The 14,401-nt window shown below is 40.1% G+C and overlaps 1 protein-coding gene across 8 annotated transcripts in view; it reads left to right on the top strand.

Moving 5' to 3' along the window:
• Fggy (FGGY carbohydrate kinase domain containing) overlaps positions 1 to 14,401 on the top strand; it is a 398,632-nt gene that overhangs the window by 371,833 nt on the left and 12,398 nt on the right. The window lies entirely within an intron of this gene.

Raw genomic sequence — 14,401 nt, forward strand, 5'->3', positions numbered from 1 at the left:
TTTAAAGTAATTGGGTGATGTTTCACACACACACACACACACACACACCACCACCACCACCACCACCACCACCCCCTTCTGCACAAAGGTGTGGATCTCAGAGAGCTTCTTTTCCAGTTGTCAGACCACTGAGGTAAGGGTTAAGCCAGTCTCCTTCTTTGGCTCACATCTGGGCCCCAGTGAATGCTGCCCAACTCTCCTCAGCTTGAGAAGGATCTGCAGCTGAAAGCTGAGGTCCCAGCGTTTGCAGCAGGCAATCTCCTGGCCATCTGTGAGCATGTCAGCTCTTGCATTTTCCCCACTGACTCCCCGTTATGGAGAAGCCAACATTTGTAGATGCTTGCTTCATGCACAGCAATACTGATATTCCCTCCGTCCTTACCAGACAAACCTTGCTTCTACTTTAGAGAAGACAAGGGTTAGAAAAAACCAAAAACCTGCCTAGGATGGTAGAATAGGCAAGTCTCAAACCAGGTCTCCCCAGAGTTCTGGCCTCCACATTCAGCTCAGACGTGGATGTATTATAGGGAAGGAATTGAAATGGCTTTGTAAAATCAAGAAGTAGAACTCATCCTGTATTGTACCTGTATGACAAGATGCATAGCATGCGAGTCCCTAGGGCATCTCCCCTTCACATGCCTGTGCTCAGGAGATGAAGATAGGGAAAGCCTGACCCAGGGCTTAAAGTACTGATCTGTGAGTCCCAGAAAAAGGTGGATGAGGACAGCAGACATGGGGAGGGTCGGAACACACACCTAATTCAGAGCGTTTACAACTGAGGAGAGGAGCCAGCTCTGGGGTTTCCTGCTTCTTTCCACAGATTCTTTCAAAGACGATTAACCCTGTCTGTAAAGAAAAAACCCTACCTCTTTGAGAACATCAGTTTTGTTCTCATCTAGAAGCCATGCTGAGCTACACTGAAGGTAATGGTATTTAAAAGAAAATCTTCCCAGAGAAACTCCCAGCTGAGCACACAAAGAAGCTGGTCCCCAAGGAACAGTGTAAGGGTTGTCTGAAGGACTCGACATTGGCGAGATTACAGAAATCATAATATATGAATAAATGAACATATGGAAGAAATCAGTAAAGCCCGTCCCTTCTTCCCACATGTAAACCCGGCCTTCGCATAAAGTCCTTAAGTAAATGCAGATGTAGCCAAACCAGGCACCAGATGGCAAGCAAGCTCTGGACTAAGAGGTAAAGAAAGCTTTCCATGTTTATTCAAAGATGGGGGAAGTCATAATCCAGAATGCTGTGGTGTTCTCAGAAGGGTGACCTTGGGTCATAGTAGCCCAACCAAGGCGCAATACAACCAAAACAACACTGACAGAGTTTATAACAATTGTGATTTGCTGTAGGAAAGCCACTACCATCTTACGTGACCAGAATCTGATGTCAGAAGTTGTACGTTTGGGACATGAGCATTGTTTAAAGCAAAGAAGCAGGACTAGAAGGGCGGGAAAGCAGCAGCATTGGCCTTTACCGGCCATTCGGATGTGCCGGCAACCTTGATGCCTGGTCTCCGTTAATTCTCCTAACTATGCACTAGGTGTTGGGAAAATTTTGTAAGAGCATTTAAAATGGATCAAGAGATGTTAGGTCCCTAGATCCCACCCATCTGGGAATGCTAACCTAGCTATCACTAGTACTTCCTGGCCTCTGCTCACATTCTCAGCTTTGTAGTTCGTGTTGTTGAAATGAACCATTTGACAAGGAAGACAGGCCCCTGAAGACTCTGGTCACAGTCTGCCATATCCTCTCTATGCTTCCTGCCCAAACCAGAAGGACCAGGGGACAGCGTTAGCTACCTTGAGATCAGGGAACCACACTGCGGAGAACGAGGAGAACCTGAGTCTTTTTTCGCCTCCTTCACCCTTCCTCACAGCCTATTGAGTCCTGGCTTTTCACTGTGCAGGAATTTACACATTGAAGGAAGAAAGTTCTGGAAGTGCTTCACCCTCACATACAAGCTTAAGTGAGCATTAAGGTACCCTTTTCCCTGCAACTCAACTAAATCACTGTGTGTGGAACAGTAGGGTAGAAAATGCTTCCAAGCTAGTCAGGCCTGTTTCCTGATGTTCTGACCAACTGAGCCTGCTGCCTCAGGAAAGCGGTGCCATTCTTTGGGTCTTGGTGTGCTTAACTCTAAAAGGGATGAAGGGTACCTTGAAAGCTATCCTGAGAATCATTTTGGTTTCATTCTCTCCTACTCGTCTGTCCTCTTTCATATGTGCATTCTTTCTGAGTGTCATCTGTTTCCTCATCACTCTTAATCCTGGTCCAGAATGAGAGAAACATATAAAGCATGAGGCAGACTTCTATAACTACATATCAATTACCAGCATGTGGGCTCCTATATTCCTGTTGTCTACTTGGGGTTGGCCATTAGGAGACACAAGCAGAAAGCTAGAGATTTTTTTTTTAATTTCCCAGCATCCTCTTCAGGGTTACTATAAGTTGACTGAATACATTTACTGCCCACCTACGTATTACAGAGGTGGTCCCATACAGACAAGTATCTCCGTGTGGTAGGAACCTGTTCTCTCTCCCTTCACCTTTCAGACTAAGAGGTACAAATGGTTCCCTACTGTTCCTGGTCACAATTTTTTATTTCCCTTCATAATCCATTCTTTCTCTCATTTTTTAATTTCAGTTTGTTTTATTTTGATGTGCATGTGTGTGGGTATGCATGTACCATAGCATACATGTGAATGTCAGAGGACAACTTTCAGGAGTCTTGGTGAAATCATGTGGATCTCAGGGCTTAACTCAGGTTGTCAGCCTTGGTGGCAAGTGCCTTTACCCACTGAGCCCTCTTACCCAACCCAGTGTCTAATGTTTTTAGTGAATACTTTCTCAAGTTTACTGCAGTAATGTCAGTTTCCTGGCAAGAATCTGGCCAATATGTCATGTTAGCTCCGTTTCCTATTTCCCACAATGTTTCCATTAAATCGTTTAGCTTCTATCCCTATCTTTCCTTTCATAAATGATATATTTATTCCTAACCACCAGCCATCCCTAAGTAAACATCCATTAGTGAAACCTTTGCTTTGCTTTGCTGGGACAATCAATGCTGGTTAGCTGCATCTGAGAAATCAGTGGTGATTAAGAAGAGAGCAGCATCACTGAGGCAGGATCTTCTGGGAAGTGTTTCCTTGGGGTCAGCACATGGAGGCTGGGGGCCAGAAGGGACAAAGGAGGTACATTTTATTGGCAGCTGAAACTGGTGATGTGTAAGTGTCTTCCAGGTTTTTGAAGGCATGAAGGGAAATAGAGAGCAGCTCTGTTTCCACATCAGGAGAGGCCATTGTTGAATGTGTAGCCACAGTTGCAGTTGAAAGCCGAAGATTGAAGGGGCCACAAAGCAAGTGACATTTGGCATTATGTGACAGTGTCAGAGTCCTTGAAGAGAGCCCAGGAGAGGTGAAAGTACAGTCCAGGTGCAGCAGAAATAAAAGTTGGTTCTTTAAGATTAACAAGATTGACAAACTTTTATCCAGGTTAACTGAAGGAAAAAAAGAGAAGGCCCAAATTAATAAAATTAGAAATGAACATCAAAATATAACAGAAATGAGAAAGCTAGAGAATCATAAGGACACATGTTAAAGTTCAACCATCTATTAACCTTAAAATTAAAATAAAGATGACTCTAGATGCACATGACCTACCCAACTTAAATCATGATGATGTAAATAATTTTAATAGATCCATATCATCAATGAAATACAAACATTAATTAATAATCTCCCAACTTAATAAAAACTCATGACCAAATAGTTCAGCACAGAATTCTACTAGGTCTAGCACTAACAATTCTCAAATCATTCTGTAAATGTATTACCCCAGCACTAAACCATACAAAGACCCAACAATAGCCAGAAAGAAAACTAGTCTGATCTCTCCAATGAGCATAGATGGAAAATTCTCAATAAAATTTTTGCAAACTGAATTCAGGAACACATGAAGAAGATTATCCACCATGATCAAGTTGACTTTGTCCCAGAAATGCAGGGATGATTTCACATGCATAAATCAATAAATGTAATCCACCACACAAATAGACTCAAGAAAAGAAACCACATGATTATCTCATTATATGCAGAAAGGGCCTTTGACAGAATCCAACATCCCTTTGTGATAAAAGTTCTGGAGAATCTAGAGATACAGAGTACATATCTCAATATGATAAAGGCAATGTACAACAAACCCATAGACAATACCATACTAAACTCAAAGTGTTTTCATTAAAATCAGGAGCAAGACAAGGATTTTTCAGTTTATCTATGCCTGCTCAATATAGTGCTTAAAGTCTTAGCTAGAACAGTAAGACAACTGAATACTAAACACAGAGATAAATGTGAATACTAAACACAGAGATAATTGTATCTCTCACCTTCATCAAAAAAGCTTCTTTTTGCAACTACTGGAGGATATTTCAGAGATCTACAACCAGTCAAGATGCAGAAAATAAGTGACTTTTGGGGTGGCTAGCCCCTGTTGATACATCTTTGAAATACATAACAATTCCTAGGCATAAGACTAGGGGGTTAAATAACAGGAGATAGAAAAAGCTAGAGGACAAGATGCCTATTGCTAGTGTCTTCTAGATATGCCAGGAAGCTGAACACGTTAAATGTCAATGTTTTCCTAAACAAGACCTATAGAGGGCAACACTAGTTGACATACCAAATACTAGATTTCAATCCCTCTTATTCTCTGCTATAGTATCTGTGGTCCAGCTTAAATGAAGGCATAGTGAGGCGGAGATTCCTGGTTCCCTATTATATCCATGGTGCATAGCATAGCACTTGAGGCACAATAATTTACAGCATCTATTTGTTCATTAATAAAACCAACATTCTGGCTCAGACTTTCTGTTTTGAAGAAGAAATTGAGATCAGAAGAAACGAGGTACCTTAATCAAATAAGTGAGTCCAGCTAAGATTCATACATTTTTGGAGCCTCCTGATTTCTGCATCAGTTGTTTTCTAGTACACCATGTGCTTGTCTGTAATATTGTTTCTGGAGGGAAGCAGATTGAATCCTTGTCTTGTGAAAGTACAAACAAGCTTATGTTCATAAACACAGCTGATATCGTTGTTTTCTTCGTTTGTTTTATATGAAACGCCTGAAAGTCCAAACCAATACTAAATTTATTTTTCCATTCCTAGAAGCACATACAGCTTTTGTTGTCTACAACATTATTTTTCTGTTTATTGTTCATCTTCCTTCCCCTCATAAACTAGATGGTATTCACTACTGAATGGTTCCTAAATTTCATTTCTTTTTTATCACAGCCCTGCCCTATGACGTGTCATAGAGAAGATCAGGAAGTGCTGCCTTTAAGTAGTGATGCTTAGAGAACACAGTATCTTGTATAAAGCCGAGAAAGAGATAGATATAATAACTGTCACCAAAATAACTAATATTTTCATGTAGTACTTAATACAAGATACCATTATTAATCATTTCTGTACATTTTTATCTTACCTTAACAGTTCTATGAACAGTTATATTATTTCTATTTTAATTATGAGTAAGTTGAAAATTGCCTGAGCCATTTACTTACCCAGTAAAGCTTGAAGGGCAGTCTAGAACCTAGAGTCTTAATTGCCTTAAACTGTCTATGAAGAATGCACCGATTTTACATTGAGGAAGTACTACAATATTTAATTGAGAGCCTAATTGTGTGTAGATATGCTAGGCATGTAGATATGCCACCCTGACTTTTTCCATTAATTTATGAATCCATTTCATCATGTTTATTCTTTCAAAATGCACAGATGCATTATTTATATGAATTGTTGTGAGTAAGGATAAAATAAATGTCTTCTAACTCTCATAGCCCAGTGGAGGAACTATATGAGTAAAAAGGTATCTATTCTACTGTGTGCGAAATGACAAACTGAAAGGAAACCTGGGGTAGTGGAAGAAGAGGAGAGGTTTATCATCTTGAAAGGCCAGGCAGCGGGTTTCGCAGGATGTGCAGTCCCCCATTTCCTCTCTCTGCCAGACCCCATTTTATCTCTTTCCTACTAACTTTCCACTTCTCTTCCAATCCTATTTTCCCTGGCCTCCCTAACCTCTTCAGTTCTTTCACATTCAACTTCTTTGCTTATCTTCTTCCTAAGGTTGATTTGAAATGAATTCAGGGTTTTCCAGAGGAATCCTAAGACTAGGCTCCACTAGGCCAACAAGATGACTCTGACTCAGAAGAGTTGGCCATCCTGAAGCTAGGAACTAGCATGATAGACAAATGGATAAAGGGTGTCCTAGAAGAGGGAGAGTCATTGTTCTCAGTTATGTACTCTGTGCTGAGCCCACCAGGCTCCAGTGGATAAATAGCTCTATATTTAAAGTCCCAGAAACAGCTCTGGTCAAACTCAGTATCTCAATAACAGCAACAAAAACAGGAATGTGACAGATTTTTAAGGAAGAAAGAAGGCAGACATGGATGGGAAGGGGATAAGGAAGGGAACCATTAAAGGGGATAAGGAAGGGAACCATTAAAGATTATATGGTTGTTTATCTATGTCAACATAGAGCCACAAACCTATTGAGCTAGCATTGTGAGCAGCTCAGTCTCTGTTCGCTATGCTAATACCATTGCATATTGTACATTTTATTAATTAATTTAACCCTTAGCTATTTCGTACATGTATATAATCCATAGTGATTCTCATGACCTTCTACCCTTCCTTATCCCCTTCCCACCCATGTCTGCCTTCTTTCTTCCTTAAAAATCTGTCACATTCCTGTTTTCGTTGCTGTTATTGAGATACTGAGTTTGACCAGAGCTGTTTCTGGGACTTTAAATATAGAGCTATTTATCCACTGGAGCCTGGTGGGCTCAGCACAGAGTACATAACTGAGAACAATGACTCTCCCTCTTCTAGATTATACTACTAGTAAGTAGTTTAGAAATAAGGGGATGATTTCATGAAACCTACTCACATCCATGAATGATTGTTGACAAGTTTTGTGCAGACCCAATACAAGTAGCTACAGTTCCTGTGAAGTCATGTTTGCAATGGTTGTGTAATGCCCAGAAGATGACATTTCATGACCTTCCTCCATATTTTTCAGCTGTTATATTATTCCTTACAGCTTATCTGAAATGTTCTGTGAACTTCAGAAGAGAGAATGGATGTCTTTTTTAGGGCTGTGCCCTTAATTATTTCTAATCCATAACATCTTGGATAGGCTCAAGTATCCACATTGACTGCTGTTCAGTAAAAAGAGAAGCACCTCTGATAAAGTGTGACAATTGTTTTGTCTGTGGGAATAAATATAAATGTGTTTGGAGGGCAGTTTGATCAGTCTGGTTAAACAACAGTAGTAGGTCCCTTGGTCTATGACCTCCTCAGGCATGGGCTGTTGATTGGGTTTACAGTACCAGACACAGAGTTCACTCTGTGAAGCAAGTATCACATACAACGAGAGAATACCAACACAATTCAGCCTGTCCTAGAAAATAGCTCTACATATTTCATCAAAAGAGATTGTTACTGGTGATGTTGATCAATATATTTGACATAAACATGGGCTGGCTTAATATGGATGGACACATCATGGTCTCTAAGTTACACTAAAACAAAGAAGGCTAAGAAGTTAAAAGAAAGCAAGGAATGAATTTCTAAGGAATTAGAAGTAACTTTTGGTAGAAACAATAATACAAATGAGAGAACTGGACTGTCTCTCATACATTCCATACATTCCATACATTGTAATGTATGGAAGTATAGCAAGCCTGAAAGCTGAGTTTCAATGTTTGGCTCTGGAAATGCTGGAGTTCAAACTTTAAAAAAAAAAGCATCATATGTTCTTATACACAGATCCTGAGGCATTCTTGATGATTCATGGTATATGGTTCAGGAACCTGAGCTTTACTGGTTAGATTACTATAAAGGGAAGGCTAGCGAGAGTGGTCCAGTGCAGGGAAGATGCATTGCTGTGTCTCTGTCAGGCGAAATAAACCTCAGATCTGAAATCTTATTCACTACTCTGCAAATGATGAGGAACTGTGAGAACATTGACATACTGCACCCACCCTGAAACACAAAATTGACAACTCTAACCTTTTAATAAACTTTCTAGAAAAACAGTTTCATTTCCATTGATAAGCCATCACTATGATGACTCCTAGTGATACTTTAAGATGTTTGGCACATACAATGGCCCATGACATAGATATTAAAATTTCCACTATTATTACTTACCATTTCCCATATTCCTTCTGTTCCAATTTCCCCTATGTCCTTTTATAATGTTACATTCTATATCCCCTTTCCTAGAAAATGCCTGCCAATTGCTGCCTTAACACTAAAGTCCTTTTGAAAATCCATATAGATTCCTACTGCTCCGGAAGCCTCCTAAAATATATATGTATTTAAAAGGAGTTTAATGACATTACTATATAGAGTTATATTATGAAGGAGACAATATTCCAACCAGACATCACATGCTGCTGACAAATAAATCCCCAGTACTAGTAATGGGTTACAACATTTGAGTCATTAGCTGTAGGAGTCCCATAGACAGCCCCCTCAAACATTACAGGTGATTACATTACAGTAAAATGGCAAGCTCCTACTGATAAACATAGAAGATGGAGAAAGAAGCTTGCTGGTACTCAACTGGAAGCTTCAGCTTTATTGATTAGCATTCATAGTGCTGTACATGCTATCAGAGGAGAAATGTAATCATAAATGTCACCAAGCTATGGATCCTGTGAGCTATACTAGCAATCTAGTACATTTGGCCATTATTACAATAATGGCACACATGTTATGGGAGTAATCAACCACTTTTATTGAGTTTAAGGCCAATTCCATGAGATGCAGCCCATATCTGACATAATAAGGCTAAGAATATACAACTACATAGTTCATGATCTCCAGGGGAAAACGTACTACTATCATTCTGTTAAATAATATAGCAATAAAATGACTCATAATGACATATTCCTATGCCCATAGATCAGTGGATCACTTAACCCTCATCTGAGAGATTTTCCTTGCAATAGACAATTAACATAGAAACATACAACTTGACAATGTAATAGAGAATGAATGGTTCTGGAGTACTCAGACCTAAATAGGATGTCTCTATCATACCTGACCTTGAGACTCAGGGATCTATGCAGAAGCAGAGGCAGAGCAAGCCAATGACATTAAGGAAACAGCATTTTCAGATATAATAGGGCTGATGCAGTATGAACTGGCAGAGACAGTATGCACAAGACCTGCATAATTTGGAGCCAGACAAAATCTGAGTATGGAAAAGAGGGAACTGGACACAATATCCTGCTCCTGGCAAGACTGAGAATCTGAGAAGTTATTTGCCATTAATAACTGCTGAAAGAGGGAAATCAGTTTTTTTCAGTGGAGTGATACTGAGTATATCAACCAGTATCAACCACACTCCGGGGCAGGCCCCATGCTCAGGACCCCATATGTTTTTGTACTTTGCTGGGTCTTGGTTATAAGATTTATTTACTTTTTCTTTGTGTGTGTGATGGTCTTGCCTGCATGTAGCTATGTATGTGCCTCCGTGTCCAAGGAGGTCAGAATAAGTCAGTGGATCTGCACAACTGGAATTACAGAGGGCTGTGAGCTGCAGTGGGTGCTGGGACTGGACCTGCGTCCTCTGCAAAAGCAGCCATTGCTCTTAGCTGCTGATCCACCTCTTCAGCTCTCTAGTTTTTGTTTTGTTTTAAGAGTGAGAAAGAACATGAAATTGATTGGGTACAGAAGTAGTGAGAAACCTGAGAGGATTTAGGTAAGGGGAAAAAAACATGATCAAAATATATTGCATGAAATTCTCAAAAAAAGTTTTAAAAAAAACCTAAGAATTTCTATTATTAGAATGAAGAATTAAATGAAACTAAAAATATTCAATGGACGTTGCCCTCTCCGAGGACCATAATAAGTAGTTAAGAATAGTTTTCAGAACTTCATCTTTCCAACTGAAGGAATCAAATAAGTGGGTGTTTATATAGCATTAGCTATAGTAAATACTTTATAAAATACCAGCTGCCACCACTACTGCCACTGTCATTGTCCACATGGCCATTGTTTCTGTTTCAGCTCACTGCAACACTTCATGCCTTCTCAGAAATGTCATCAGGATTATTTCAGTTCCAGTAAACAATAAGTGACTAATTGAGCTGTCCTGTTTACATTTTTAGACTCTATGATCTTTTTGATGCTTTTTGGAAGAAGCCTTAGAAATCTGATAAAAATGAGTCAAGTTCATATAAGTAGGATGACTTGCTCAAATTTCATATTTAGACAGAGTTCTTACCAGCCAGGCTATGTATTAAGACTCTTGACAGGGATAGAGTCACTCCCCTGTGCCATGTTGATTCATGATTAATCAAGAATAAAATGACATGTTTCCATGAAGTTTAGTGGATGTGTGTCTTGTTGGAATGAGACTAGGGAAACCTCAGAAACTCAAGAGTAACACTTGTTGATTGACAGTTACCACCCCCCTCCAAACACACATACAAACTGACTGCAGAGCTGGCAAGATTTTAGAGATAATTTAAGCCAATGCTTTCACTCTGCTGATAAGGTGAGGTCAAGGAAGGGGAAAGGTCTTACTCGGGGTCATACAGATGGTAGCAATTTTGTTTAGTTTGTTTCAAAAGCAATTTTGTTTAGTTTGTTTCAAAAAGTAACATGAGAAGTTTCTCTTAACTTCAACAAGCCTGCCTTCCTCTTTATATAAGCACAATGTATTGACCATGGTTAAATGTGACTTTGACAGAGGAAAAGAAAGCTTTGAGAATCTTCCAGGGTTTCAGAGCCATCACATGGAGGGTAACTGTGATGGACTCAGCCTGGGCATCTGCCTGGGGAGCATGAGCTCCTGCAATGGGCGCCATTTTACTCAGGACTTGAAGCAAGCTTGTACTTTATTAATTTAGGAAAATCACTTGAGTGCTCTGAGCCTGAGCTTCCTCATTTAAATAGGGATAGAATCCTCCCCGCCCCTCACCCAAATTTGACAATCAAATGTACTGTCCCTTACATTAAATACTCATTTGATAAATTGATTCCCTCAGCTGACACTCAATACTCTACTAAAAGCAGGTGATACATGAAGAAGGATACCATGGAGTCTGTGCTTCTGGTTCTAGAAAAAGAACGAGGAGAGGGGCCTCGTGAAAGGAAGTAAAGCGTAAGCCAATTAGCAATAAAACTTCAGATGACATTGTGTATGGGGTGTGTGGTGACATTGAGAAAGAGTGATGGTACGGTTGCTGGTGTTTAGAAGTGGACTGAGTCAACTAAGGGTGGCCAAAGGTAAGTCTCGGAGAAAGTGTATTGAAGAAGCCCTAAAAGAAAAAGCCAGTCAGTCAAAGATTCCTGGGAGAGGCACAAATTGGGAAGGAGCAATTTTCAGAGGTCAGTCATTAGCAGGAAAGTTAGTATTTCTAGAATGGCTCACTAGGAGGTAATGAGTACGGCAATGCTAGAAACAGGCACAAGCTCCGTCTTGAAGATTTCAGACACTGAGATTTTTATGAAGTCTGAATTTCATCAGAAAGTCTTGGTGTTGATTGCAAGTTTTAAGAAGGGAAGAAAGTGTGATGTATTATGTATTGATATTGTCTTTCAGTTCCTAAAAGCCAAACTCCTTAAACCTTTAGAGTCTTCAAAATGGTGTCTTCTTGAATGCTCCTGAGAAGGTTAATGGCTGGAAGACTTTAGATCCTCCAAATTGGTAATAGCTGAGAAGCTCAAGTGTGATCAAAGGACCAGGACTTTCAGCCTCTCCAATGACTTTCCAAGATAAAGAATACATTTCTCACGAGCGTTCCCATCTAATAAACCTCCACATGGTGGGATTCAGATAGAGCCTAGGTTGATAACCACATGCAGGTCATGCAGATTGCCATGCCTAGAAAGAGCATAGACCCTTGCTGCTGCCTTGTCTTTCCGCATTTATATCTGCATAGGATTTGTATCCCTGATAACATTATTAATAGTAAGTAAACTTTTCCAAAGTTATATGTATCCATTCAAGGAAATTGGGAAGCCTGTGATTTATAGTTGGCCTGACATATAGAGAGACTTGAAGTTTGCAACTAAAGTTGAAGCAGCCTTATGGGACTGAACCTTACAGTGACAAGTATGACCCTGACTCTGGGTAGTTAGTGCTGGAATTTAATTGTGTAGCATGGTGATGTCTACAGAATTGGAAGTCAGTTGGTACAAGGTGGAGGGTGGATCCACACATTTAGTGTCAGAAGTGTCACAGGTTAAAAACAACCCAGAGACAAAATTTAATTTACCTCATTTGATTGATTTAGCACATTTTGATGGATTGCAGAGTCCAGCCAAACATGAGTTTTAGTGCAGTAATGAATCAAAGATTAGATCTGGCCTGTGAATCCCACACAGTTTCAGAATAACAAAATATATAAGGCTGTGATGTACCTCAAATCTCTCACATAACCATCCTGGCAATGTTATGAGAAGCATGTTGTTGCCAACCTTTTTAGATAAGAAAACACCCATAAAGAAAGAAAGGTGTTTGCCTGATCACAACCACAGAGTCCGTCGGCAGCAAAGTCCAGCTGTGATCACTGGCAAGCTGTTACAGTGCTGTTTAATCTCCACACTGTGTTTCCCTCTTTCTGACTGACCAAGACCCTGTACAAAGATGGAGGTGAAACCAAGAGACCAATTAAGAATGGTGGTCAGAGTTGGGTAGGGAATATTCAACAGTACTCTTAGTGGATGCTATTACTCTCATTTTGCAGATGGGAAAACTGAGTTTGGGTTTGCATATCTAGTAAGCAACAGAATTAACCTAAGCCAATTTGCTTCTTCTAATATGCAGTATTTTTCTAGTAGCTGCTCTATTGCCTATAGAATTATACATGCCCAGGATTCCTATCCTTTAGGTCCAAGAGAATAGTATGATAGAGGTATGTTTTATATAGAATTGAAAAGGCTTTCTTTCAATTTGGTAGGTTGTTAAAAGTTGAAAATAAAATGTAAATGTATGATACATTTAATATACAGTAATTGCTTTTACAACTTGGAAACTAAGACAGAGTAGATATTAACTAACATACACATGTTAAGTGTACTGCTCTATGAGTCTTAAAAGATTGCACACTTGTGTAATTAAGCATATGTATGAATGTCTGTGATACACATGGTGTATGCAGAATGCTGACTGGAACGCCGCTCTCCGCATCATGGTGGATGCTGAGGACATCCCACTCCTTCATCTCTTCCTGCTCCTCAGCGGACGCTGTTTTCAGTGCGTTGGGGTGAGAGAGTGCCAGCTGCAAGTCAAAGGATGACCATGCCAAAAATAAAAAACAATAACAAACGAAGGAACAATTAGCCATTTCTTAATACTCGGTAGAGGAAAATCACATTGCTATTTTTTTTCTGTTTTTCTGTGGAGGGGTCATGTGCTCCAACCCACACATTAACTAGCACATGAACTTGTTGTTCCAGGAAAATGAGTCAGAGTTTCTCAAGAACACATATTCATTATTCCAGAACCATGTGTCAGCATCTTTTGAGAAAGGTACAGTCTCTGTCTTAGAGGGTCCTCTCTCTCTCTCTCTCTCTCTCTCTCTCTCTCTCTCTCTCTCTCTCTCTCTCTCTCACACACACACACACACACACACACACACACACACGCACGCACACACACACCACAGACATGCACATGTACACTTAAAAGGAATCACACAGTTAATAAACAGAAATGGGATTTGAACTCAAGTCCAGAGAACTCAAAATCAGGTGTTGTTCTTTACAAGGAGGACGGTGGCACTGTTGGCAGAATATGGAACTAAGCAATGGCCTAGAGTCAGAACTGGGCTGAAATTCATGGCTTCACTACAAAGCTGGCAGCCAGCTATAACATTCTTGAGGCAGATTGTAAGCCAGCAGCTGTTTTCACTCGTGCCACCATGTTTTCTATTGTGGAGGAGGGCTGCTTTTCCTGCCCAGGCTCACAATTACGAGAGTTACTTAAGAACAAAGTATCATGGTGATTCAAGGTTTATAAACCTTTAGGTTAAGGTACCCAGCCAAGGTTCAGAAACCCAAACATCAAGCAGTATTTAGTCCTCTCATTCAAAGATGTCGGGGCAGGTGATGTTATCTGTGTTAGAACATTTCCAGAAATAACAGATCATGGGGGTAAAGCAAGGGCATGGATCCCAGCCCAGCATAGGCACCTGGGAAAGGGCAGTGGCATCCGGCAGCTGAGGCTGTGCACACCACTGCTTCTGGGCCGAATGGCTCATCAATCATGAGAATACATTTGCTTATGTATCTCAGTGTGTGAACATCTGTGCAAAAGCAGAGTGTATTATGCTTATAGATTATTTTGTAAAACAGACAAAGTATAGTTGAAA

This window comes from Apodemus sylvaticus, chromosome 3 (assembly GCF_947179515.1).
Source record: "Apodemus sylvaticus chromosome 3, mApoSyl1.1, whole genome shotgun sequence".
Classification (NCBI taxonomy): Eukaryota; Metazoa; Chordata; class Mammalia; order Rodentia; family Muridae; genus Apodemus; species Apodemus sylvaticus.